Source organism: Ranitomeya variabilis, chromosome 2 (assembly GCF_051348905.1).
Source record: "Ranitomeya variabilis isolate aRanVar5 chromosome 2, aRanVar5.hap1, whole genome shotgun sequence".
NCBI classification, from domain to species: Eukaryota; Metazoa; Chordata; class Amphibia; order Anura; family Dendrobatidae; genus Ranitomeya; species Ranitomeya variabilis.
Genome location: NC_135233.1, coordinates 580193645 through 580217196, shown reverse-complemented (window position 1 = coordinate 580217196; position 23552 = coordinate 580193645).

The window sequence follows — 23552 nt, the reverse complement described above, 5'->3', positions numbered from 1 at the left end:
AAACCCAGGAGCGGCAGACACCATTTTAAGGACCCAACCACACTAGTAGGCCCAATGCAGTTTAATATTACAAATAAAGGCCGAAAGCCTGAAGATTGAAGCTCAGGAAAATAACACAGGACAACACCAAGGTGCGGCAGACACCGATACTTGGCCCAACCAAAGTAGTAGGCCAAATGCAGTTTAATATTTAAAATGTAGGCCAAAAGCCTGAACATTGAAGCTTGGGAAAACAAAACAGGAGAAAACCCAGGAGCGGCAGACACCGTTTTAAGGGCCCAACCACACTAGTAGGCCCAATGCAGTTTAATATTACAAATATAGGCCGAAAGCCTGAAGATTGAAGCTCAAGAGAATACCACAGGACAACACCAAGGTGCGGCAGACACCGTTACTAGGCACAACCAAAGTAGTAGGCCAACTGCAGTTTAATATTTAAAATGTAGGCCGAAAGCCTGAACATTGAAGCTCGGGAAAACAAAACAGAGAAAAACCCAGGAGCGGCAGACACCGTTTTAAGGGCCCAACCACCCCAGTAGGCCCAATGCAGTTTAATATTACAAATAAAGGCCGAAAGCCTGAAGATTGAAGCTCAGGAAAATAACACAGGACAACACCAAGGTGCGGCAGACACCGTTACTAACTCCAACCAAAGTAGTAGGCCAAATGCAGTTTAATATTTAAAATGTAGGCCGAAAGCCTGAACATTGAAGCTCGGGAAAACAAAACAGAGAAAAACCCAGGAGCAGCAGACACCGTTTTAAGGGCCCAACCACACTAGTAGGCCCAATGCAGTTTAATATTACAAATAAAGGCCGAAAGCCTGAAGATTGAAGCTCAGGAAAATAACACAGGACAACACCAAGGTGCGGCAGACACCGTTACTAGGCCCAACCAAAGTAGTAGGCCAAATGCAGTTTAATATTTAAAATGTAGGCCGAAAGCCTGAACATTGAAGCTCGGGAAAACAAAAGAGGAGAAAACCCAGGAGCGGCAGACACTGTTTTAAGGGCCCAACCACACTAGTACGCCCAATGCAGTTTAATATTACAAATATAGGCAGAAAGCCTGAAGATTGAAGCTCAGGAAAATAACACAGGACAACACCAACGTGCGGCAGACACCGTTACTACGCCCAACCAAAGTAGTAGGCCAAATGCAGTTTAATATTTAAAATGTAGGCCAAAAGCCTGAACATTGAAGCTCGGGAAAACAAAACAGGAGAAAACCCAGGAACGGCAGACACCGTTTTAAGGGCCCAACCACACTAGTAGGCCCAATGCAGTTTAATATTACAAATAAAGGCTGAAAGCCTGAAGATTGAAGCTCAGGAAAATAACACAGGACAACACCAACGTGCGGCAGACACCGTTACTAGGCCCAACCAAAGTAGTAGGCCAAATGCAGTTTAATATTTAAAATGTAGGCCAAAAGCCTGAACATTGAAGCTTGGGAAAACAAAACAGGAGAAAACCCAGCAGCGGCAGACACCGTTTTAAGGGCCCAACCACACTAGTAGGCCCAATGCAGTTCAATATTACAAATAAAGGTTGAAAGCCTGAAGATTGAAGCTCAGGAAAATAACACAGGACAACACCAAGGTGCGGCAGACACCGTTACTAGGCCCAACCAAAGTAGTAGGCCAAATGCAATGTTATATAAACAACAACTTAATGAAAGCCTGAAGATTGAAGCTCAGCTCTGTTCAGTGGAGAACACCAAGGAGCGGCAGACACCGTTAGTAGGCCCCAACCACACTAGTAGGCCAACTGCAGTGTTATATTAACAACAACAACTTAATGCGAGCCTGAAGATTGAAGCTCAGGCAAGTAAACCTGGAGAACACCTTGGAGAGGCAGACACCGTTAGTAGGCCCCAACCAAAATAGTAGGCCAACTGCAGTGTTATATAAACAACAACTTAATGAGAGCCTGAAGATTGAAGCTCAGCTCTGTTCAGTGGAGAACACCAAGGAGCGGCAGACACCGTTAGTAGGCCCCAACCACACTAGTAGGCCAACAGCAGTGTTATATTAACAACAACACCTTAATGAGAGCCTGAAGATTGAAGCTCAGGCAAGTAAACCTGGAGAACACCTTGGAGTGGCAGACACCGTTAGTAGGCCCCAACCACACTAGTAGGCCAACTGCAGTGTTATATTAACAACAACTACCTAATGAGAGCCTGAAGATTGAAGCTCAGCTTTATTCAGTGGAGGAGACAAGCGAGGGGCAGCAGACACCGTTACTAGGGCCCAACCAAACGAGTTGGCCAATTGCAATTTAATATTTAAAATGTAGGCCGAAAGCCTGAAGATTGAAGCTCAGGAAAACCAAACAGGAGAAAACCCAGGAGTGGCAGACACCGTTAGTAGGGCACAACCAGACAAGTAGGCCAAATGCAGTTTAATATCTGATAATATAGGCCAAAAGCCTGAAGACTGAAGCTCAGCTTTGTATAGTGAAGGACAACACCAGGGAGCGGCAGACACCGTTAGTAGGCCCCAACCAAACTAGTAGGCCAACTGCAGTGTTATATTAACAACAACAACTTAATGAGAGCCTGAAGGTTGAAGCTCAGGCAAGTAAACCTGGAGAACACCTTGGAGTGGCAGACACCGTTAATAGGCCCCAACCAAAATAGTACACCAACTGCAGTGTTATATAAACAACAACTTAATGAGAGCCTGAAGATTGAAGCTCAGCTCTGTTCAGTGGAGAACACCAAGGAGCGGCAGACACCGTTAGTAGGCCCCAACCACACTAGTAGGCCAACTGCAGTGTTATATTAACAGCAACTACTTAATGAGAGCCTGAAGATTGAAGCTCAGCTTTATTCAGTGGAGGAGACAAGCGAGGGGCAGCAGACACCGTTACTAGGGCCCAACCAAACGAGTTGGCCAATTGCAGTTTAATATTTAAAATGTAGGCCGAAAGCCTGAAGATTGAAGCTCAGGAAAACCAAACAGGAGAAAACCCAGGAGCGGCAGACACCGTTAGTAGGGCCCAACCAGACAAGTAGGCCAAATGCAGTTTAATATCTGATAATATAGGCCAAAAGCCTGAAGACTGAAGCTCAGCTTTGTATAGTGAAGGACAACACCAGGGAGCGACAGACACCGTTAGTAGGCCCCAACCAAACTAGTAGGCCATCTGCAGTGTTATATAAACAACAACTTAATGAGAGCCTGAAGATTGAAGCTCAGCTCTGTTCAGTGGAGAACACCAAGGAGCGGCAGACACCGTGAGTAGGCCCCAACCAAACTAGTAGGCCAACTGCAGTGTTATATAAACAACAACTTAATGAGAGCCTGAAGATTGAAGCTCAGCTCTGTTCAGTGGAGAACACCAAGGAGCGGCAGACACCGTTAGTAGGCCCCAACCACACTAGTAGGCCAACTGCAGTGTTATATTAACAACTACTTAATGAGAGCCTGAAGATTGAAGCTCAGGCAAGTAAACCTGGAGAACACCTTGGAGCGGCAGACACCATTATTAGGCCCGAACCACACTAGTAGGCCAACTGCAGTGTTATATTAACAACAACTACTTAATGAGAGCCTGAAGATTGAAGCTCAGGCAAGTAAACTTGGAGAACACCTTGGAGTGGCAGACACCGTTAGTAGGCTCCAACCAAAATAGTAGGCCAACAGCAGTGTTATATAAACAACAACTTAATGAGAGCCTGAAGATTGAAGCTCAGCTCTGTTCAGTGGAGAACACCAAGGAGCGGCAGACACCGTTAGTAGGCCCCAACCACACTAGTAGGCCAACTGCAGTGTTATATTAACAACAACTACTTACTGAGAGCCTGAAGATTGAAGCTCCGCTTTATTCAGTGGAGGAGACAAGTGAGGGGCAGCAGACACCGTTACTAGGGCCCAACCAAACGAGTTGGCCAATTGCAGTTTAATATTTAAAATGTAGGCCGAAAGCCTGAAGATTGAAGCTCAGGAAAACCAAACAGGAGAAAACCCAGGAGCGGCAGACACCGTTAGTAGGGCCCAACCAGACAAGTAGGCCAAATGCAGTTTAATATCTGATAATATAGGCCGAAAGCCTGAAGATTGAAGCTCAGCTTTATTCTGTGGAGGACAACTGTAATGGGAGACAGACACAATAAGTAGGCCTAAATAAGTAATTAGGCAAAATGCAGTTCAAAATTGGAAAGTGGAGTACACAGGCGGCATAGCGTGGTTCAGCGGAGGAGGGCATGTGTAATTAGTGGCTCTGACACACTAAGTAGGCCTAAAATAAAAAGGAAGGCTATATTCTGTTCAAAATTGGTAAAAGGAGTACACAGGTGGCATAGCTGGGTTCAGCGGTGGAGGACAACTGTTGTGAGAGTCTGACACAGTTACTAGGCCCAAATAAGTAAATTGGCTAAATGCTGTTCTAAATTGGTAAGAGGTGTACACAGGCCGCCTAGCTTTTTACAGCGGGGGACAATTGTAAGTGTAATGTGTGGTGCAGACAGACAGACAGAGGCCTACAATAAAAAAAAGGTGGCTAAATGCTGTTCAAAACTGCTAGCAGTACAAACCAGGCGGCCTAGCTTGTTTCAGTGGGGACAGTTGTAATGTGTGGCACAGACAGACAGACAGAGGCCTACAATAAAGAAAGGTGGCTAAATGCAGTTCAAAACTGCTAGCAGGACTAGCCAGGCGGCCTAGCTTGTTTGAGCGTGGGAGGACAACTGTTATGAGAGGCTTACACAGTTACTAGGCACAAATAAGTAAGTAGGCTAAATGCAGTTCAAAATTGGTAACAGGAGTACACAGGCGGCATAGCTTTGTTCAGTGGAGGACAACTGTAAGGAGTGGACTGGCTGAGACAGACACAGGTAGTAGGCCAACAATAGAAAGTAGGCTCTATGCAGTTTAAAATAGGTTACAGGGATACACAGGCAGCATTGGTGTGGTCAGCGGAGGACGATTGCAAGGAGGGACCGCAGACAGACTTCCTAGGCCTAAAATAATAAAGCAGGCTCTATGCAGTTTAAATTAGGCTACAGGGGTACACAGGCAGCATTGGTGTGGTCAGCGGAGGACGATTGCAAGGAGGGACCGCAGACAGACTTCCTAGGCCTAAAATAATAAAGCAGGCTCTATGCAGTTTAAATTAGGCTACAGGGGTACACAGGCAGCATTGGTGTGGTCAGCGGAGGACGATTGCAAGGAGGGACCGCAGACAGACTTCCTAGACCTAAAATAATAAAGCAGGCTCTATGCAGTTTAAATTAGGCTACAGGGGTACACAGGCAGCATTGGTGTGGTCAGCGGAGGACGATTGCAAGGAGGGACCGCAGACAGACTTCCTAGGCCTAAAATAATAAAGCAGGCTCTATGCAGTTTAAATTAGGCTACAGGGGTACACAGGCAGCATTGGCGTGGTCAGCGGAGGACGATTGCAAGGAGGGACTGCAGACAGACTTCCTAGGCCTAAAATAATAAAGCAGGCTCTATGCAGTTTAAATTAGGTTACAGGGGTACACAGCCAGCATTGGTGTGGTCAGCGGAGGATGATTGCACCGAGGGGCAGACACAGTTAGTAGGGCCAAAAAAGGAATAGGCAAAATGCAGTTAAAAATCGGTTACATGAGTACGCAGGCGGCCTAGCTTTGTTCAGTGGAGGACAACTGTAAGGAGTGTCTGACACAGTTAGTAGGCCAAAATAATAAAGTGAGGTTAATGTCTGGCAAAAATTTTTTTTACAAACAAACTGGTGGCATACCTAGGTACAGGGGTGGGCTCTTCTGCTGACTTGCAGACAGTGGTAGTTGGCGCAAAGTATTAACTGGTGTAAATGTAGGACAGGGCCCCTGAATATTTTAACTAGCATCAATCATGTCAAGAAATTGGTATTGGCAGTGCCAATGAAGGATTTAACAGCACAGACTAAACAGTGGAGGAGCAGTGAGAGGTAATTTTGCAAGTGTTAGAGCACTGTTTGAGCTGGGGGGGGGAACACTCTCTCGTGGGCGGCGGTACTGGCCCAGGGCCCCTTATGTTACGACGGTGTGTCTGACGTTGGGTGTGCACCACCCCCGCCAGAGAAACTTCATTGTACTATGAGGGACCCTGTGCCAGTGCCGTCCCCCAAAAGTGGGCACACCCACCTGTTCAGCCAAACGGCACTCGCACGGGTGCTTGCGCCAAGTGGTGCCCACGGCCCCGTGGGGGGAGTCAGCCCATTTTGGGAGGTGTAAAAATGGCCTATGCTGGACATACAGCAGCTGCAAATGGAGAAATTGGAGCAGTCATTAAGACGAGTCCAAAAGCAAGATATTTTTACAGGAAAGCTAGGTGTCAGCAGGGGAAGGTGGGGCAAAATAATTAGAAATCCATGATTGGTTAATTTTAATGAAGGTTAGATCATCCACATTTTGGGTAGCCAGACGAGTCCTTTTTTCTGTCAGTATTGAACCTGCAGCACTGAATACTCTTTCTGATAGCACACTAGCAGCTGGGCAAGCGAGCTCCTGTAATGCATATTCAGCCAATTCAGGCCAGGTGTCTATTTTGGATGCCCAGTAATCAAATGGGAATGACGTGTGAGGGAGAACATCGATAAGGGAGGAAAAATAGTTGGTAACCATACTGGACAAATGTTGTCTCCTGTCACTTTGAATGGATGCTGCTGTACCTGTCATGTCTGCGGTCATTGCAAAATCACTCCACAACCTGGTCATAAAACCCCTCTGTCCAACGCCACTTCTGATTTGTGCCCCTCTAACACCTGTGCTATGTTGCCCCCTGCAGCTCGTGTGAGAACCATCACCACCACCATGTGCTGGGAATGCCTGAACCAAACGGTCTACAAGAGTTGCTTGTTTGGTAGCCAATATTTGCTCAAGGTTCTCATGTGGCATGATATTTTGCAATTTCCCTTTATAGCGTGGATCCAGGAGGCAGGCCAACCAGTAATCGTCATCGGTCATCATTTTGATAATGCGGTGGTCCCTTTTTAGGATACGCAAGGCATAATCAGCCATGTGGGCCAATGTTCCAGGTGTCAAATCAATGCTTTTGCTGGGTTGAGGAGCACTTTCTGGCAAATCCCCATCACTTGTCTCCCGCAAAAAACCTGTACCTGACCTTGCACCACCAACACTTTCTATTCCCCCCTGAGAAGCTTCCTCCTCCCATAAATAATCATCCCTCCTCCTCCTCCTCTTCGTCCGCAACCTCGTCCCCGAGACTTCCCTGAGCAGACAATGGCTGACTGTCATCAAGGCTTCCCTCCTCCTCGGCTGCAGACGCCTGCTTCTTAATGTGCGTCAAACTTTGCATCAGCAAACGCATTAGTGGAATGCTCATGCTTATGATGGCGTCGTCCGCACTGACCAGCCGTGTGCATTCCTCAAAACACTGAAGGACTTGACAGAGGTCTTGGAGCTTCGACCACTGCACAGCAGACAACTCCATATCTGCCATCCAACTGCCTGCCCGTGTATGCGTATCCTCCCACAAATACATGACAGCACGCCTCTGTTCGCACAGCCTCTGAAGCATGTGCAGTGTAGAGTTCCACCTTGTTGCAACGTCGATTATTAGGCGGTGCTGGGAAAGCTTCATTGATCGCTGATGGTTCTGCATACGGCTGGAGTGTACGGGCGACCGGTGGATGTGCGAGCAAAGTCTTCGCACCTTCAGGAGCAGGTCTGGTAACCCCGGATAACTTTTCAGGAAGCACTGCACCACCAGGTTCAAGGTGTGAGCCAGGCAAGAAATGTGTTTCAGTTCTGAAAGGGCTATGGCAGCCATAAAGTTCCTTCCGTTATCACTGACTACCTTGCCTGCCTCAAGATGTACACTGCCCAGCCATGATTGAGTTTCTTGCTGCAAGAACTCGGCCAGAACTTCCGCGGTGTGTCTGTTGTCGCCCAAACACTTCATTTCCAACACTAGCTGACGCTTACCACTAGCTGTTCCATAATGGGACATCTCGTGTGCAACACTGGCAGCTGCGGATGGAGTGGTAGGGCGACTGCGCTCTGTGGTCGAGGATTTGCTTCTGGAGGAAGAGGAGGAGGGGTGTCGAACGCCTACTGCCAACTGTTTCCTAGACCGTGGGCTAGGCAGAACTGTCCCACTATGGCTGTCCCCTGTGGAGCCTGCATCCACCATATTAACCCAGTGCGCCGTGATGGACACGTAACATCCCTGGCCATGCCTACTGGTCCATGCATCTGTTGTGAGGTGCACCTTTCCACTGACTGATTGCCTCAGTGCATGGACAATGCGGTCTTTGACACGTGGAGGGCTGGGATGGCTTTTCTCGAAAAGAAGTGTTGACTGGGTAGCTCATAGCGTGGTACTGCGTAGGCCATCAAGGCTTTGAAAGCTTTGCTTTCAATCAAGCAATACATATAAAAACAGTGATGAATAAAATCCACAATACAGGAACAAGAAAGTGGGCTATCCAGGAGAACCACTCTCAAATATAGTAAAAACTAAATGCTAATACATAACACCCTTGGACGAAGCATTTCATTGCGAAACGCGCGTCGGGTGTGGTGGGTCTCCAGGAGCGCTCTATAGGTAACACTACATACACTTTGTATTTACTCTATACTGTATTTACCTTATAATCTTCCATTTAGATCTCTCTTTGCATATATGTATATGGTCACTTGGCACATATGTTATGTATTAGCATTTAGTTTTTACTATATTTGAGAGTGGTTCTCCTGGATAGCCCACTTTCTTGTTCCTGTATTGTGGATTTTATTCATCACTGTTTTTATATGTATTGTTAATAAAGTATTTATGTTTTTACTTGATATTGTGTGAAGGATGACTTTTTGGTGTTGCATAGCTATTTATTCCCTTCATGGTGTTTGTATAGGATACATATAGGTGTTTTCAATCAAGCAGTAGGGCATCATCTCTAACGATATAAGTCTAGCAATGTGGGCGTTCAAACCCTGTGTCCACAGATGAGAGGGTGAGTACTTTCTTTTCCTAATGAGAGTCTCTTGGAGGGTGAGCTGGATGGCGAGGTGCGTATGGTGGGACTTGCGGTGGTGCTGGTGGTGGACATGGTGGATTGAGAGAGGGGTGGTGATGGTATTCTCGATGTAGGCCTACATGCTGTTTCCTACCAATAAACTTGTGGTTCCCTGACTGCTTTTCCCTAGCGACGACACCTCCAAATTTGCTGCTGTTGTTGTTCTAACCGGTGGGCTTACAGTGAGGGAAGGAATGTATCGTTGCTGACTAGCTTCATTGTGAGCGGGTGCAACAACGTTATGGGACGTTTGGCAGCTAGTCCAGGCTTGCAAGTGCGTGGTGGTTAAATGTCGACGCATGCAAGTTGTATTTAAACTTTTTACATTCTGACCTCTGCTAAATGTCCTTGAGCATTTCTTACAGATCACCTTGCACTGATCATTCGGATCTTGGTTAAAAAATTTCCAGACTGCACTCTTCCTACTATTGAATACCTTTTCAGGCATTGCACACTGTGCTACTTTAACCGGATGGCCATGCTGTCCGAAAAATGGTTTTGGTTTTGCCAAACTTTATTGGCTAGAGACGGGCCTGCCAGATGAATGCAAATGTGATGTAGATGGCTGCTGACGATCCTCCTCCTCCGCTTCTGAGCTACTGCCAGTGGCACCCTCTTCCCCCAATGGCTGCCAATCTTTTGTCAACAACTGGGTCATCTATCACCTCCTCTTCAATCTCATGTTCAGCTATCTCTGTGTCACTGTGTAAGGTGCTATAACGTTCGGGAATGGGCACTGTCATGATCTCTGCAAGCAGAGACCACAGCAAGCCTATAGAGGGACAAGCTCTCGGAAGATGGAACTATACTGACCATGAACTAAGCCTGCCGCGCAACTAGAAATAGCCAGGTAGCATTTCCTATTTATCGCTAGATGCCCAGCTCTGGCCTAAGACCTAAATAGCTAGCAGAGGGAAATATAAGACCTGGCTCACCTCTAGAGAAATATTCCAAAGAAGACAGTAGCCCCCCACATATAATGACGGTGAGTTCAGATGAAACAACAAACGCAGCAGGAAAATAGTCTTAGCAAATTTGAGGTCCGCTTACTAGATAGCAGAAGACAGATAGTATACTTTCATGGTCAGCAGAAAAACACTAACAAAACACCATCCAGAGATTACCTTAAACTCTGGCATTAACTCATAACGCCAGAGTAGCAATCCCTGATCAACGAGAGCTTTCCAGACACAGTAACAAAACTTCAGCTGTGAACTGGAACAAATAGGCAAAACGAAACATGGACAAAGTCCAACTTATCAGTAGTTGTCTAGAAGCAGGAACAAGCACTGAGAGGCATCAGATAACATTGTTGACCGGCAAGAAACCACCAGAGAAATGAGCTTAAATAGCGACACCCACTACTGATGGAACCAGGTGAAACAGGAAAGAGGATGACAAGTCCAATTCCACAAGCGGCCACCGGGGGAGCCCAGAATCCAAATTCACAACAGTACCCCCCCCTCAAGGAGGGGGCACCGAACCCTCACCAGATCCACCAGGGCGACCAGGATGAGCCCTATGGAAGGCACGAACAAGATCAGAAGCATGAACATCAGATGCATTGACCCAAGAATTATCCTCCTGGCCGTAACCCTTCCAGTTGACCAGATACTGGAGTCTCCGTCTGGAAACACGAGAGTCCAAAATTTTCTCCACAACGTACTCCAACTCACCCTCAACCAACACCGGAGCAGGAGGCTCAACTGAAGGTACAACAGGTACCTCATACCTGCGCAACAACGACCGATGAAAAACGTTATGAATGGAAAAGGACGCAGGGAGGTCCAAACGGAAAGAAACAGGATTAAGAATCTCCAATATTCTATAAGGGCCGATGAACCGAGGTTTAAACTTAGGAGAAGAGACCCTCATAGGGACAAAACGAGAAGACAACCACACCAAATCTCCAACACAAAGCCGAGAACCAACACGACGATGACGGTTGGCAAAACGCTGAGTCTTCTCCTGGGACAACTTCAAATTGTCCATAACCTGCCCCCAGATGTGATGCAATCTCTCCACCACCGCATCCACTCCAGGACAATCCGAGGATTCCACCTGACCGGAGGAAAATCGAGGGTGAAACCCCGAATTACAGAAAAACGGGGACACCAAGGTGGAAGAGCTGGCCCGATTATTGAGGGCGAACTCTGCCAATGGCAAAAAAGCAACCCAATCATCCTGGTCAGCAGAGACAAAACACCTCAGATATGTCTCCAGGGTCTGATTAGTCCGCTCGGTCTGGCCATTAGTCTGAGGGTGAAAAGCAGATGAAAAAGACAAATCTATGCCCATCCTGGCACAGAATGCCCGCCAAAATCTAGACACAAATTGGGTACCTCTGTCAGAAACAATATTCTCAGGAATACCGTGCAATCGGACAACATTCTGAAAAAACAGAGGAACCAACTCAGAAGAAGAAGGCAACTTGGGCAGAGGAACCAAATGGACCATTTTAGAGAAACGGTCACAGACCACCCAGATGACAGACATCTTCTGGGAAACAGGCAGATCTGAAATAAAATCCATCGAGATGTGTGTCCAAGGCCTCTTAGGAATAGGCAAGGGCAACAGCAGTCCGCTAGCCCGAGAACTACAAGACTTGGCCCGAGCACAAATGTCACATGACTGCACAAAGACTCGCACATCTCGTGACAGGGAAGGCCACCAGAAGGATCTTGCCACCAAATCCCTGGTACCAAAAATTCCGGGATGACCTGCCAATGCAGAAGAATGTACCTCAGAGATGACTCTACTGGTCCAATCATCCGGAACAAACAGTCTATCAGGCGGACAACGATCCGGTCTATCCGCCTGAAACTCTTGCAAGGACCGCCGCAGATCAGGAGAAACGGCCGACAAAATTACTCCCTCCCTAAGGATACCTGTGGGTTCAGAATTACCAGGAGAGTCCGGGTCAAAACTCCTAGAAAGGGCATCTGCCTTAACATTCTTAGAACCCGGTAGGTATGACACCACAAAATTAAAGCGAGAAAAAAATAAAGACCAGCGCGCCTGTCTAGGATTCAGGCGCCTGGCAGTCTCAAGATAAATCAAATTTTTGTGGTCAGTCAATACCACCACCTGATGCTTAGCCCCCTCTAGCCAATGGCGCCACTCCTCAAACGCCCACTTCATGGCCAAAAGCTCCCGATTCCCAACATCATAATTCCGCTCTGCGGGCGAAAATTTGCGAGAAAAGAAGGCACAAGGCCTAATGACGGAGCAGTCGGAACCTTTCTGCGACAACACTGCCCCAGCTCCGATCTCCGAAGCGTCAACCTCAACCTGAAAAGGCAGATTCACATCAGGCTGACGCAACACAGGGGCAGAGGCAAAACGGTGCTTAAGCTCCTGAAAGGCCTCCACAGCATGAGGGGACCAATTAGCAACATCAGCGCCTTGTCTGGTCAAATCAGTCAGTGGTTTAACGACATCCGAAAAACCAGCAATAAATCGGCGGTAAAAGTTGGCAAAGCCCAAAAATCTCTGAAGACCCTTAAGAGAGGAGGGCTGAGTCCAGTCACAAATAGCTTGCACCTTGACGGGATCCATCTCAATGGAAGAGGGAGAAAAAATATACCCCAAAAAGGAAATTTTCTGGACCCCAAAAACGCACTTAGACCCCTTCACACATAAAGAATTAGACCGCAGAACCTGAAAAACTCTCCTGACCTGCTGGACATGAGAGTCCCAGTCATCAGAAAAAATCAGAATATCATCCAGATATATTATCATAAATTTATCCAGAAAATCGCGGAAAATATCATGCATAAAAGACTGGAAAACTGAAGGGGCATTAGAAAGACCAAAAGGCATGACCAAATACTCAAAGTGGCCCTCGGGCGTATTAAATGCGGTCTTCCACTCATCCCCCTGCCTGATCCGCACCAAATTATACGCCCCACGAAGATCAATTTTAGAGAACCACTTAGCACCCTCTATACGAGCAAACAAATCAGTAAGCAATGGCAATGGGTATTGATACTTAACAGTGATCTTATTCAGAAGCCGATAATCAATACATGGTCTCAAAGAGCCGTCCTTTTTTGAGACAAAGAAAAACCCAGCTCCCAAGGGAGAAGAAGATGGACGAATATGTCCCTTTTCCAAAGACTCCTTTATATATTCCCGCATAGCAGCATGTTCCGGCACAGACAGATTAAACAACCGACCCTTTGGATATTTGCAACCCGGTATCAAATCTATGGCACAATCGCACTCACGGTGCGGAGGTAATGACCCAAGCTTGGGTTCGTCAAAGACGTCTTGATAATCAGAGAGGAACTCAGGGACTTCAGAGGGAATGGACGACGAAATAGAAACCAAAGGTAAGTCCCCATGAATACCCTTACATCCCCAGCTCAACACAGACATTGCTCTCCAGTCCAAGACTGGATTGTGAGACTGCAACCATGGCAATCCCAGTACCAAATCGTCATGTAAATTATACAGCACCAGGAAACGAATAATCTCCTGGTGATCCGGATTGATACGCATGGTTACTTGTGTCCAGTATTGTGGTTTATTATTAGCCAATGGGGTGGAGTCAATCCCCTTCAGAGGAATAAGAGTCTCCAAAGGCTCTAAATCAAAACCACAACGATTGGCAAAGGACCAATCCATAAGACTCAGAGCGGCGCCAGAGTCAACATAGGCGTCCGTGGCAATGGATGACAAAGAGCAAATCAGGGTTACAGACAAAATAAACTTAGACTGAATGGTGCCAATGGAAACAGACTTATCAAGCTTCTTTGTACGCCTAGAGCATGCTGATATAACATGAGTAGAATCCCCACAATAGAAGCACAATCCATTCTTCCGTCTAAAATTCTGTCGCTCGCTCCTGGACAGAATTCTATCACACTGCATACTTTCTGGCGTCTTTTCCATAGACACCGCCAGATGGTGCACCGGTTTGCGCTCCCGCAAACGCCTATCAATCTGAATAGCCATGGTCATGGACTCATTCAGACCTGCAGGCACAGGGAACCCCACCATAACATCCTTAACGGCATCAGAGAGACCTTCTCTGAAAGTTGCCGCCAAGGCGCACTCATTCCACTGAGTAAGCACAGACCATTTACGGAATTTTTGGCAGTAAACTTCAGCTTCGTCTTGCCCCTGAGATAGTGCCATCAAAGTTTTTTCTGCCTGAAGTTCCAAATGAGGTTCCTCATAAAGCAAGCCCAAGGCCAGAAAAAACGCATCCACATCGCGCAACGCAGGATCCCCTGCTGGCAATGAGAAGGCCCAATCTTGAGGGTCACCCCTGAGCAAGGAAATCACAATCCTAACCTGCTGAGCAGGGTCTCCAGCTGAACGAGACTTCAGGGACAAATAAAGCTTACAATTATTTCGGAAATTCTGGAAGCTAGCTCTATTCCCTGTGAAGAACTCCGGCAAAGGAATTCTCGGCCCAGATACCGGAGCATGTACCACAAAATCTTGTAAATTTTGTACTTTCGTGATGAGATTATTCAAACCCGCAGTTACACTCTGAAGATCCATTATTGTCAGGTGCACACAGAGCCATACAGAGATTAGGAGGAGAGAGAGAAAAAAGACTGCAGCAAGGCAAACTGGAGGAAAACAAACAAAAAAAAAAAAAAAAAAAAAAAAAAAAATTCCAGCAGACTTCTTATAACTCTCCTTCTCAACCTGGGTCTTTAACACTTTACTGGCCGGTCAAACTGTCATGATCTCTGCAAGCAGAGACCACAGCAAGCCTATAGAGGGACAAGCTCTCGGAAGATGGAACTATACTGACCATGAACTAAGCCTGCCGCGCAACTAGAAATAGCCAGGTAGCATTTCCTATTTATCGCTAGATGCCCAGCTCTGGCCTAAGACCTAAATAGCTAGCAGAGGGAAATATAAGACCTGGCTCACCTCTAGAGAAATATTCCAAAGAAGACAGTAGCCCCCCACATATAATGACGGTGAGTTCAGATGAAACAACAAACGCAGCAGGAAAATAGTCTTAGCAAATTTGAGGTCCGCTTACTAGATAGCAGAAGACAGATAGTATACTTTCATGGTCAGCAGAAAAACACTAACAAAACACCATCCAGAGATTACCTTAAACTCTGGCATTAACTCATAACGCCAGAGTAGCAATCCCTGATCAACGAGAGCTTTCCAGACACAGTAACAAAACTTCAGCTGTGAACTGGAACAAATAGGCACAACGAAACATGGACAAAGTCCAACTTATCAGTAGTTGTCTAGAAGCAGGAACAAGCACTGAGAGGCATCAGATAACATTGTTGACCGGCAAGAAACCACCAGAGAAATGAGCTTAAATAGCGACACCCACTACTGATGGAACCAGGTGAAACAGGAAAGAGGATGACAAGTCCAATTCCACAAGCGGCCACCGGGGGAGCCCAGAATCCAAATTCACAACAGGGCACCATCGTCTCGTCAGGGTCAGTTTCTGTCTCAGTACACTGGGAGGGCAATGTAGTGATGTGAGTCGATGGAACAGCATGACAATCTAGCTGTGGCTGTGCATCAGTGCACTCCGTGTCCAAATCATCTTCTAGTGGGCTGTTAACTATTTCCCTTTCTAACCCAGGCACGGTATGTGTAAAGAGCTCCATGGAGTAAACTGTTGTGTCACCTGACGCATCCTTCACTGTTGTTTTGAGGGAAGGACACAAGGAATCAACTTGTTCCTGACCGGGAGCATCCACCGACGACTGGCTACTTTTCAATTTTGAACTATCCGAAGAGGAGGTGAAAGAGCTAGAGGCAGAGTCAGAAAGTAAAGCCAAAACTTTTTCCTGCTGCTCCGGCTTTAACAGCGGTTTTCCAACTCCCAGAAAAGGTAATGTTCGAGGCCTTGTGTAGCCGGACGATGACGCTGGCTCAACAACTTGAGACTTAGGTGCTATTTTGATTTTCCCTCAACCACCCGATGCTCCACCAGCACCACCACCACCACCATCAGCATTACCAGATGGCAATGACCGCCCACGGCCACGACATCTTCCACCAGCCTTCCTCATTCTTGGGAAAATGTAACCAAACTAACAACCGTTATATGGTACAGAAAAACAAGGTAGAAGGTGTATGTTACCTTGTTGTGAATATAAATCTACCTTTTTATGTGTGGGTGAGTGCTGAATAAATCAGGCCCACTGTATGACAGTATAGTTTCTGTGGCTGCAATGATTGACAGAGATACCACAGACAGGACTAGCGCAGATGCACAGATTTGCCAATATTAATCTCCCCTTTTTTAATTATTTTTTTATATGGAAGAATAGTCAATAAATCAGGCCCACTGTATGACAGTATAGTTTATGTGGCTGAAAATGACTGACAGAGATACCACAGACAGGATTGGCACAGATGCACAGATTTGCCAATATTAATCTCCCCTTTTTTTTAATATGGGAGACTAGTCAATAAATCAGGCCCACTGTATGACAGTATAGTTTCTGTAGCTGAAAATGACTGACAGAGATACCACAGACACGACTGGCACAGATGCACAGATTTGGCAATATTATTCTCCCTTTATTTTAATTAATTTTTGGGGGGAGACTAGTGAATAAATGAGGCCCACTATATTACAGTATAGTTTATGTGGCACAAAATGACTGACAGAGATACCACAGATAGGACTGGCGCAGATGCACTGATTGGCAATATAAATCTCCCTTTTTAGGTGTGGGACAGTGCAGAAAAATGCAGGCCCACTGTTTTACACTACACAGTTTCAGGGGCAGACAGTGGCTTGAAGATATATAAAAAAAAATAAAAAAAATTACTACAATTGCTATCTCCCAACAATAATCTCAGAAAAGTATGGCAGGCAGCAATTAAAGGGATGGCTGCACACAAAAAGTGTGGACAAACAAACAAGATAGCTGTGCAGAAAGGAAGGAGCAGCAGGATTTATGCTTTGAAAAAAGCAGTTGGTTTGCACATCGGCGTACACACAGCAATGCAGCTATCAGGGAGCCTTCTAGGGCAGCCCTATAAGCTACAGAGCTGATGAAGAAAAATCTAGCCTCCACTGTCCCTGCAAAGAAAAGGTGGTGTTGGACAGTGGAAATCGCTACAGCACAAGCGGTTTTGGGGGTTAATTTACCTTGCCTAACGCTATCCCTGCTTCTGACGAAGCGGCAGCAACCTCTCCCTATGCTCAGATCGGCAGCAGTAAGATGGCGGTCGGCGGGAACGCCCCTTTATAGCCCCTGTGATGCTGCAGAAAGCAAGCCAATCACTGCCATGCCCTTCTCTAAGATGGTGGGGACCGAGACCTATGTCATCACGCTGCCCACACTCTGCGTCCACCTTCATTGGCTGAGAAAAGGCGCTGAAAGCGTCATACGAAACGCGACTTTGGCGCGAAGGTCGCTGACCACGTGGCCGATCCCACGCTGGGATCGGGTTGGGTTTCACGAAACCCGACTTCGCCAAAAGTCGGCGACTTTTGAAATTGTTCGATCCGTTTCGCTCAACCCTAGTGACAAGGGTTAAATATTATTGATATGTTTCATTACTAATGATATGTTAGGAAATTGCAATATTTGCAACTTTCTAATATGTTCCTCAAAGTATCTCTATAGGTAGAGCTAACAATAAAAAAAATGACATAAGTACAGACAATAGACCCGGAATAGCGTTCTCGTTAGATAACGTTGCTGCCAATATCAGGTCTCCAAACATCGGTGCACTTTCTTCAATGTCATTTTCATAAAGAAGCAGCAAGAGGTGAACAAGAAGCGTGCGCCCCTGACACACTCCCAGAAGCCCTGTTGTGCTTGCCCCTCTGAAATACAAGATACTTCCCCTCAGTACAACTGAACAGATCTTGCCACAAGAGGCAGCCGCTGACCTTCATTAATGAAGCACACTCCATGTATCACAGAAGTGCCATATGAAATTATTAAAATGTAAAGTGATGAACAAGAAGTATGGGAAAAGGCAATCATTGTAACAGCAGTGCTAGGAACAACTGTTAGTCTAAATTCCCAGGGCTGTCACAGTCTGTGGCTACCATTTGTCACACCTGCTTAAGTCTTCATAACGTTGGATGCCCAAGGAAACAAGTAAGACAATTTCATAGTGACCTCTAAAGATGAGCAGCATCTATGAAATCACCATATCACATCTATCTATCTACAGGTGCTTCTCACAAAATTATACTATCATCAAAAAGTTTATTTATTCCAGTTTTTCAATACAAAAAGTGAAATTCATATATTATATAGAGTCATTACAAACAGAGAGATCTATTTCAAGTGTTTATTTCTGTTAATGTTGATGATTATGGCTTACAGCCAATGAAAACCCCAAAGTCATTATCTCAGTAAATTAGAATAATTAACAAAAGCACCTGCAAAGGCTTCTTAAGCGTTTAAAAAGTTCCCTTAGTCTGTGTCAGTAGCTCCACAATCATGGGGAAGACTGCTCACTTGACAGATGTCCAGAAGGCAGTCATTGACACGCTCCACAAGGAGGGTAAGACACAAAAGGTCATTGCTAAAGAAGCTGGCTGTTCACAGAGTGCTGTATCCAAGCATATTAATGGAAAGTTGAGTGGAAGGAATAAGTGTGGTAGAAAAAGGTGCACAAGCAACCGGGATAACTGCAGCCTTGAAAGGATTGTTAAGAAAAGGCCATTCAAAAATTTGTGGGAGATTCACAAGGAGTGGACTGCTGCTGGAGTAATTGCTTCAAGAGCCACCACACACAGACGTATCCAGGACATGGGCTACAAGTGTCGCATTCCTTGTGTCAAGCCACTCATGACCAAGGGACAACATCAGAAGCGTCTTACCTGGGCCATGGAGAAAAAGAACTGGACTGTGGCTCAGTTGTCCAAGGTGTGGTTTTCAGATGAAAGTAAATTTTGCACTTCATTTGGAAATCAAGGTCCCTTAGTCTGGTGGAAGAGTGGAGAGGAACACAATTCAAGCTGCTTGAGGTCTAGTGTGAAGTTTCCACAATCAGTGATGGTTTGGGGAGCCATATCATCTGCTGGTGTAGGTCCACTGTGTTTATCAAGACCAAAGTTAGCCCATCCATGTACCTGGAAATTTTAGAGCACTTCATGCTTCCCTCTGCTGACAAGCTTTTTGGAGATGGAAATTTAATTCTCCAGCAGGACTTGACACCTGTCCACACTGTCAAAAGTACCAATACCTGGTTTAAAAACAACAGCACACTGTGCTTGATTGGCCAGCAAACTTGCCTGACCTTAACCCCATAGAGAATCTATGAGGTACTGTCAAGAGGAAGATGAGAGAAACCAGACCCAACAATACAGACGAACTGAAGGCTGCTATCAACGCAGCCTGGGCTTCCATAACACCTCAGCAGTGCCACAAGCTGATCGCCTCCATGCCATGCTGCATTGATGCAGTAATTGATGCAAAAGGAGCCTCGACCAAGTATTGAGTGCATTTACTGAACATACATTTTAGTAGGCCAACATTTTGGATTTTAAAATAATTTTTCAAGCTGTGTTATAAAGTATTCTAATTTATTGAGCTAATGACTTTTGGGTTTTCATTGGCTGTAAGCCATAATCATCAACATTAACAGAAATAAACACTTGAAATGGATCACTCTGTTTGTAATGACTCTATCTAATATGAGTTTCACTTTTTGTATTGAAGAACTGAAGTAAATTAACTTTTTGATGATACTCTAATTTTATGAGAAGCACCTGTAACTTTCTCTCTCTATCATCTACTATCTATCTATCTATCTATCTATCTATCTATCTATCTATCTATCTAGTAGGGCTTTGAGTTTAAAATATTCTTACTGTGATGCTCACCTGTCCCACCTCCAAAAACCCAGTCCCTCAATTGTCCCGCCACCAAACGTCCCTACCCACAGATAACTCATGCTCTGACGACTTAGCTCTCACAGTGCCTTCCTTGTGAAAAGGGAAGTCAACATATACATTTCTTTGTGAACCTCATAGGAGTTCACAAAGAGAAGGACTTCCGCTTCGAGTGTGGGTCACATTCTTATCTGAGAACCGGAATGGAGGCTCAAAAATTAGAAATAAAGAACCTGGTACGAAAAATTAATGGCAATATTATTTACCAGGGGCCAGAGCAGAGCATTTATTTGATGGCATGGGAGTTCCACCACTACCTTGGAGGTGGCACTTTGTCCCTGACGGACTTCTAGCCAATGCTCAAAGCTTCTTGTTCAGCAATGACTTGCCCTTTGCAGATATTTCGACCATAATTCTTGTTTGACCTTCTTCTTCTTCTATAGCTTTTAATTATGCCAGAATATACCATAGCTGTACATTTTAGGGTATGTCCACACAACAATATCCAAATTGTGCAGACTGTGCTGCTGACGTCATTATGGAAATGCTACATTTCAACCTTCCAGATAGAAAATCCACTACAAATCCATCCTGTGTGAACATACCCTTAAGAGTAACAACCGCAGTCTGACAACCCAATGATTGTGGATCCTTTTATCTAATACCAATTCCTTCCGTGACTTCTAGAAGAAGAAGAAAATGCTACATCTATTTATTCCTTGTTTATAACATTTGGCACAGCGAATTGCTTTGACCTATTTTATTGGTTATGGATGATAGAAATATTGCATGTGTCTTTCTTTCCTGGAAAATTTATATTCTGACATTTGAGCAGGATGTCTTAACTTCTACACGCTAACGCTCTTTTACCATAAATCCGAGCGAGCGCTTCCAATATACGAGCTAGCAAACTTGATTTTTCCAGTAATATAATTTTTTTGTACCCAGTTATTTCCTTTTTCTCTTTCTTTTTTTTTTAACACCTTTCCGTTTCCTTCCTTATTTGGACAGCTTCACACTCCACATTTCATGACCTCACCTCGCTCGTTTCACGTGTTTAACAAATCCCGAAAGAGTCTCGGGGATAATAACTCACTGCGCATTTTACATTGGATCAAAGTCCCCCTTAATATTTACACTGCCTCACATAAGGCTGCAGATCTTTTTCAATCAGCTCTGCTGGCAGTCATTTAATTATATGGATGTTATATCAGCCATAAATAATGTCCTGTGCAAATCCAGTTTAAAATACAGAATTAAGTATTCCTCCCCGAAAATATAAAAGGCTAATAGAAGTGAGACACTTTCTTGTACATAAAGGGAATTTGTTCTACGGCAACTACCAGGAATTCTGCAAATTTATACTGCGCTGCCATCTGGATTACGGTGTAGATACGTTGTAACAGGCAGTGTTGGAATCCATATGGAGCTGCCTGAATGCTTCTAGTGCAGCGGATCGCCCGATCAGTTCTGACTCCACAGGCTCCGCCCATCAAATAGGCCACACCCTAGGTCGTGATTGGCTGCAAATGTTCATTTTTATAAAAGCAGAACATTGCCATCCATCGTATAAAGTGTAAAACCCTCTGCAGCCTCCCCTTATCCCTCCTCGGATTAACTCCTCACACTTCAATCATAAATAATATATTAATATGCAAGGCATCTATTATGTATCTATTACAGGTGCATTTCACAAAATTAGAATATCATCAAAAAGTTAAATTTATTTCAGTTTTTTAATGCAAAAAGTGAAACTCATATATTAGATAGAGTCATTACAAACAGAGTGATCTATTTCAAGTGTTTATTTCTGTTAATGTTGATGACTATGGCTTACAGTTAATGAAAATCCAAAAGGTATTATCTCAGTAAATTAGAATACTTTATAACATCAGCTTGAAAAAATGATTTTAAAATCTGAAATGTTGGCCTACTGAAATGTATGTTCAGTAAATGCACTTGGTCGGGGCTCCTTTTGCATCAATTATTGCATCAATACAGCGTAGTATGGAGGAGATCAGCCTGTGGCACTGCTGAGGGGTTATGGAAGCCCAGGTTGCTTTGATAGCAGCCTTCAGCTCATCTGCATTGTTGGGTCTGGTGTGTCTCATCTTCCTTTTGACAATACCCATAGATTCTCTATGGGGTTAAGATCAGGTGAGATTTTTGGCGAATCAAGCATAGTGATACTGCTGTTTGTAAACCAGGTATTGGTACTTTTGAAAGTGTGGACAGGTGTCAAGTCCTGCTGGAGAATTAAATTTCCATCTACAAAAAGCTTGTTGGCAGAGGGAAGCATGTCGTACTCTAAAATTTCCTGGTATGTGGCTGCATTGACTTTGGTTTTGATAAAACACAGTGGACCTTCACCAGCAGATGACATAGATCTCCAAACCATCACTGATTGTGGAAACATATTAAAAATAGAACATATATGTTGGGTGATGATGTTTACTGGACATCTTTATTAAAAATACACGAGGGAAGGAATTAGTTCAACTGGAAGGGGATCGACATGTGGTTTTGATATCCACAGCACAGAAGCAGAAGAAACCGTAAAAAGTGGTCGACAACACTCGGTTTGTAAAAATAAATTGTCAATTTGCAATGAACGCATCACCAGAGTCAAGCTATCACTTACTCTATAGTGCTGCTGTGCTAAATACAGAGCGGTAAGGGGGATGAAAAAACTGACATAAAATTGCTAATTTATATGTGCTGATCTCAAAAGATTGGGCGTCCATTGGAATTCCATAACATCAAGTCTTACAAGTGTTTTATGAGGGTCGTCACATCTGGAGAACCTATTTCCAGTTAGGTGAAAATGGTGATTAAAGGGTTATTCCCCCCCAAAATAATTGTCCCCTACTAGTTAGATAGGGAATACCCAGCTGACCACTTGGGGTCTGACTGCTAGAACAAAAGACAATCACTAGATCAGAGCTTTGGAACCCCAAGATTGGAGTCCCGCAGTCCTGTCCTGATTGGAGAGGAGGTGCAGTAGAGAGTCGCATAGAGTGCTCTTCAATTTCTGCCAGTTCCACAGGGAATGAAGGGAACAGAAGTTGAACATGCGCACCTGCCCTCCATTCACAAAGAGATCTGCTGGCCCTGGTTCTTGAGTCTCAAAAGTCCCCAGCTCTGGAACAGCAGGTTAAAAGGGCACAGGATAACACCTTTTTTAGGAAACAACCCTTCCATGGAAGAAGGAGGTCCTTCAATTGGATGCTAAATGGACAAACATGGTAGATATACAGGCCACCTGCATTAAGGCCCCTTGGCTACAATGACAAAGTCATTTTCACCCCGCAGTCATGTAGTGGGGTGAGTTTGGAGAGATGATGAGTGTTAAAAGGGACACCGGCCCTCATTTCCAACCTACTACATGCCACTGTAATAATTGACAGTGGCAGTTAAGGGGTTAAACTGCTACAATCTTATACAGCTTTGATCGCAGCAGTTAAACTCAGGCACTGGCTGAATAACACATTTCCTGAGCTTGCTCCATACATGTGGTGCACATGGAGCGCCCCCACTGCCGCAGAGCCGAGGGGCACCCGGTACCGGGCCTCTGTGTCTCGGTTCTGGGGTTGTCACGGTGGCTAGGCCCGGTCCGTGACCCTGCTGAGGGGCGTCCAGTGAAAGTTGAGGATGTGATGATGTTGTGGTGTGGTGCAGGTCGCGGTGAATAACGAGGACACCAGGTTGCAGTCTCTTTACCTCTT